Here is a 5,749-nt window from a genome sequence, read left to right on the forward strand (position 1 = left end):
GGAGGTGGGTCTCTGAATAACTAGCCCGAGATCCACTTGTGTGTGGTGGAACAAACGAGCAGTGATGTGTTGGCCAGAGTGCCCATCCTAGAGAGCCCTGAATGCCAGACAAAAGCATTTGAGACTATTTTTTCAGGCAACAGGAAGCCAGGAAGCTAGTTTTGAAAAGCAGCACATGAAAATGTGTGTTTTGGGAAGATTAGTCGGGCAGCTGTGTGTACGATAGGGTGGAGGGAGGAGAGAACGCAATCCCTGAGTGCATTTAATCTTTATGATGCAGAGTAATTTATTATGAAGTTGAATTTGCATCCTTATCCAAACGTAAGGGAAACTCCTGTCCAAAACTGTAAATGTTTTTTGGTTGCCTTTATTTTTTTAAAGATTGTATTTATTTATATGACACAGAGAGAGATCACAAGCAGGCAGAGAGGCAGGCAGAAAGAGAGAGAGAGATGCAGGCTCCCGGCTGAGCAGAGAGACTGATGCAAGGCTCGATCCCAGGACCCTGAAATCATGACCTGAGCCAAAGGAAGAGGCTTAACCCACTGAGCCAGCCCGGTGCACCTGGTTGCCTTTTTAAGCATTCCTTGTCTCACATGAAGTGATTACAAATTTGCAGATGTGCATTAAAATGATGTATTCCAAAAGTGTTAACAGAGGAATTAAAAAACTTATTAAGTAAAATATTATCATTTTTGTTGATTTGAAGCCTCTTTGACAAGGGACATAGCATTCTGGTGCATATATGTAAACATGAATAATTATTTTTTAAAAAATCTTTATGTATTTATTTGACAGAGATCACAAGTAGGCAGAGACAGGCAGAAAGAGGGAGGGGGAAAAAGGTTCCCCGCTGAGCAGAGAACCTGATGTGGGGCTTGATCCCAGGTCCCTGAGATCATGACCTGAGCTAAAGGCAGAGGCTTAACCCGCTGAGGCACCCAGGTGCCCCTAAACATGAATAATTCTTAAAGGTTCCTCTACTCACTTATATAGAAGCCCTTTTCCAAACAGAAGATTAAATCTCTCTTGGCTACTCCTATCAGCTTATTGTGAATTATTTTCCATCCAGAAGCATGAACTAGAAAACCACAGTTTTTACACAGTGTTTGGTTTTCCACCAAGAGAATCACAGACTTTGTGGTGATTCAGTGTGGTGTGTTGCTAAAAGCATTTCCAATGCTGTGGATACAAGAGGGTAGTGCAGAGAGGTAAGGAAACAGGAGAAAAGGTATGGCTCTCTAATGAGCACTTTATTCTAGAATTTTCCTCCAGCCTTGGGAGCTCACCACTCACAAGTGTGTGCTGGTGCCTTGATCTCCTGGGCCACAGTGCTCAGCATCTTCCAGCTGCTTTTTTAGTGAATACATATGTAACAATTGATTTCTTGCCCTGGACTTAGAGAGAAAAATCTGTTCAGAGGGATGGACACTCTGAACCAACACCAGAAAACACTCTCTGTAGTCTTCTTGTTAAATGAAAAAATAGGGTTAAACCACTTTTGACAGTCTACTACGTACAGCAAAATGTAAATCTTAATTGAAATATGTCCTCTCAGCTGTGCTTAAGCAACTGAGTCCTGAGCTTTTCAGGTTTTCAGTCTGAAAGAGTACACCTCTGGTGCTCTGAAAGGGAAGAGAAAGGACACCCTGTTCTCCATATAAATTAAAGAAGAGAAATCTGTGCATTTAAGTGGGCCATATAAAATTCATCAAGCAATTATCTCCTAACTCCTTCCTATCCAAATTACCTGATATGCTGTCCCTACTCCTTTATTCCACGTTACTGCCTTTTCCAGGATTCTGCCTCACATCACAACATGTCTTCTGTTATTTCCTTCTTGCAAGCTAGTTTTGTTTTCTCCATCTAAAAAAATCAACAATCATTGTGTATTTCAATTCCCATTTTACTCAAATGCATTGATTCTTCTTATCTATTACTCTTTTCTCATACTCAGTGTCTTTTTCTTTATGGGGTTTATACTTTGCTTTTCCCCATCCTTTACTGCCATTATATAATCAAATCTAATAACTTCTTAGAGAAAGTTAAAAATTCCTGCATAGCCACACCTGAACACAAAGTCCCTGATTTTTAGCAAACCTATAAGATAGTCAGACATCCATTCAATTTCTTCTTTTTAAGATTTTATTTATTTATATAACAGAGAGAGATGACAAGCAGTCAGAGAGGCAGGCAGAGAGAGAGAGGAGGAAGCAGGCTCCCTGCTGAGCAGAGAGCCCGATTTGGGGCTCGGTCCCAGGACCCTGGGATCATGACCTGAGCCGAAGATAGTGGCTTAACCCACTGAGCCACCCAGGCGTCCCTCCATTCTATTTCTTAACTGAGTCTCAAATGCATCCTGAGTTCTAACCTAAACCTAAGTTCTACTTCTTACACGTTGTTATATGACCAAATTCTTTCAGTTCAGTATTTTGTAACATTAAAATATTAATCAATTGATACTTTGTCTGTGTATTTCTATGAAAATAATTTGAATACTGTAGATTTATTGTTATATTTATAAATTTATAATCAAAGTTTCATCAGTTGAAGTTTTTGGAAATTTCAGATATAATGATTAACCTAAAATGATACTGCCTCAAATCCCTCTGATATCAAGGCCCAACACCTGATTATAGCCAAACCTGTGGTGGATAGTTCCATGGGAAATTGCAGTTACTTAACACTGATAGCATCTCATGTTCTCTCTCTCATTTTAGAATGTGTCCAATACAACCCAAAAGTGTAGGAGAGTTAATGTCCTCTGAGGACAGCTCTCAGTGAAGTGGAAATAAGAACCATAGATAAAATTGCCAGTTTTCGGGTCTTCATGAGGACAACTTAAAGAAGTTTCTCGGGACCTTTCAGTAAAAGCAAGCCTTCATTTTCTATCCACAACAATTATATCAACAATGTACCTCTTTGACAAAGTTGCTTCTTCACTGTATCACTTTCCCATTCTTTTCTACCTGGGATAATCTCCCAGATAAACTAACAGTACTCAAATCCTTTGTCCTACTCTTTGCTCTCAGGATAAATGGAGCCAAAAGACTTAGATTAATATCAAGTTCTGAATGGGATCTTAGAGCTATTTCTGTCCAGATTTCATAAACATAGGGACCTTTGAATTATCAGGCTATAAATAAGTTCTAAATGGAGGGGGCAAAAGCAAAAAGTAGAAATTTTTATGTTTGATTTTTAATCATGATTAATTGACTTTATTGATTATTAAAAATACTAACATTATAAAAGTGTGGATCTTTGTAAAACAATGTCATAATGTAAGAAATGAGTTGCATAGTCCTTTTGAGAATATTAAACCAAGTGTTCAGGTGCCATCTAATTTCTTGTTTAATCCAGAACTTTGGTGTGCATTATCTTGAGGAATAGGATTTTGAAGTCCAGACAGACTAACAGAAAACTGATCCAAATGTGTGTGTTTATATTTCTGCTTTTGTTGTAAAAATCAAAGTGTGATTGCTGGTTTAAAATGGTAAAACTAATAATGTTCATGGATTCTATTATAAATTTTCTAATTGTATGGGAAGAATCCGATAAACATAGAATTAATTGATTTGCAAATCCTCAAAGAGCTACAGGATCAGGTAGTGGTATGTTCTGATTCAACAGCATCATAATGCAGCATTTTATATGTGTGGCTAATGGATATTTTCATGAATGTTTGCTAGCTAGTCAGCCAATACAGAGAAATATTAGGTAGGGTAATTACTCACAGTTGTGTTGAATAAAATGAGAGAAAATTATCAAATGACACTAATAATAATAAACCTATAGCAGGCTAAATAATTCAATGATAATTACAAGTATTAATCTAGCTTTCTTCCCTGATTATGACTCTTCTCTCCTTTATCATAATGGGAGTAGCAGATTGTCTGCAATGAATTGTGAAAACCCAGCAGTGACTTTGGCAGTGAAGGCCTCCCATCAATTTTGATAGGTTAAAATGATTCTGGTTGGTCTTGAGCAAATGTGTCAATTTTTTTTTTCTGTGTGTGTCATAAAAGAAAGAAGCAATAGTAAATTCTTGCTGTTATACCATGGAGCCACTAAAATCATACTGCCAACAAGAGGCTGTTGACAACGTAAGTGTAGTTAACTGTCTTGAAATACTAGGCCTGGAAATAAAATTCCAATATTTCACATAACCTCCTTTTTTTTTAAACAAAAAAACAAAACAAAACAAAACAACTATACTGCTTACATTTAGGGCCCTGCTGTTATGTAACTATTTTTGAACATGTCTACTGTAAAGTATATATATATATTTTGTTTTTCTGTGCAATAAAGTCATTTAGAGATAAATTTGGATTGCAAATTATTATGGGGGAGGCATGGTATTTGTGGCTAGTCTTACAAGTAAAAAGGACTAAAAGAAAGAAGAAAAACATTTTTTATTACAGCATATTTACATCTGTCCAAAGTACTTATTTACTATAATACTGACTAATGTATAATACTGTACACAAAGAAAGAAGTTAAATGAGTTATAATTCAGTCGAAGTATAGCTGGCCATTTTAAAACTTACCACTAAATCTTTATGGTATGAAATGTGATATATGGCAATCTGGTCCATTTCATTACATCAGGTCATTTGTATGTTCTTATTACCATTTTGATAGCATAGCACATTTTAGAACCCAGACACTTTACAATGGAACTATGATGCCTGTATTTTCAAAAGTATAGACATACATGAAGCTATGAGGTCAAAAATGATGAATGTCCGTAGTACCATATAGACTCAACAAATAAAAGTGTCCAAGGCTCTGAGTGAGATTTATGAATATTGTGTAAGATTAGGCCAACATGTGGTTTTGATATAAATAATCTCTTCTTAAATTGGAATTACAGTCGTTGAGTACAGTGTTGAAAATGGCAGATAGATTTTAGCGATCTTTGCTCACTAGGGAAAATGGAAAAATGTTTAGTTTGGTCAGATTTTCACTTAACTTCTGAAAAATCTTACGTTTGAGAGAACCCTTCTGAAATAAGAATCCTTAAAGACATAACCCCTTTGGCACAAGTTTTCAAGAAACTTGTTTGATGCTGTAGACAATTATATGGCACACGTACTGTTCTAGATGTTTCATGCCAATAATATGTAAGCCATACCAAGGCTACATATACATATAGAGATGTTCCTCAGTGTGGAGAGCCATCCAGCAGATGCAAGGAGTCACGTAGACGGGAGTGCCTGAAGATTGAGGAACTGAGAATGATTGGTTTAGGAGGATGTGGGTGCGCTCTTGGCTGACGCACACAGCACCAGGAGCCAAGAGATAAACGCATGATCACCGCTAGAGAACAATAGAGTCCTGTATGGTTACATAAGGGTCCACAAGGACATTGCGTGCACGGCGTTATGATTGGCCAAATAGGGGGGCGAGAACGGGTGAACTTCGTGGATAAATACTGTTGTAAGTGCTTGGTGCGGCGCGGCCGCCATTAGCATTAGTAATAAAAGAAGCTTGCCACTCACCTCGTCTGCGGGTCGTTCTTGCGGGCCGAGAGCGACACCTCAGATTACAAGGGGGCTATGTACAGAGACACACATAAAAAATTGAAAATGCATTTAATACCCCTAAACTATCAAATATCATAGCTTACCTTAAGCTTACTTAAACATACTCAGAACACTTACATTTGCCTGCATTTGGGCAAAATCATCTTAAGCAAAGCCTATTTTATAACAATGTATCAAATATCATATGCAATTTATTAAATATT

This window comes from Mustela lutreola, chromosome 12, assembly GCF_030435805.1.
Source record: "Mustela lutreola isolate mMusLut2 chromosome 12, mMusLut2.pri, whole genome shotgun sequence".
Classification (NCBI taxonomy): Eukaryota; Metazoa; Chordata; class Mammalia; order Carnivora; family Mustelidae; genus Mustela; species Mustela lutreola.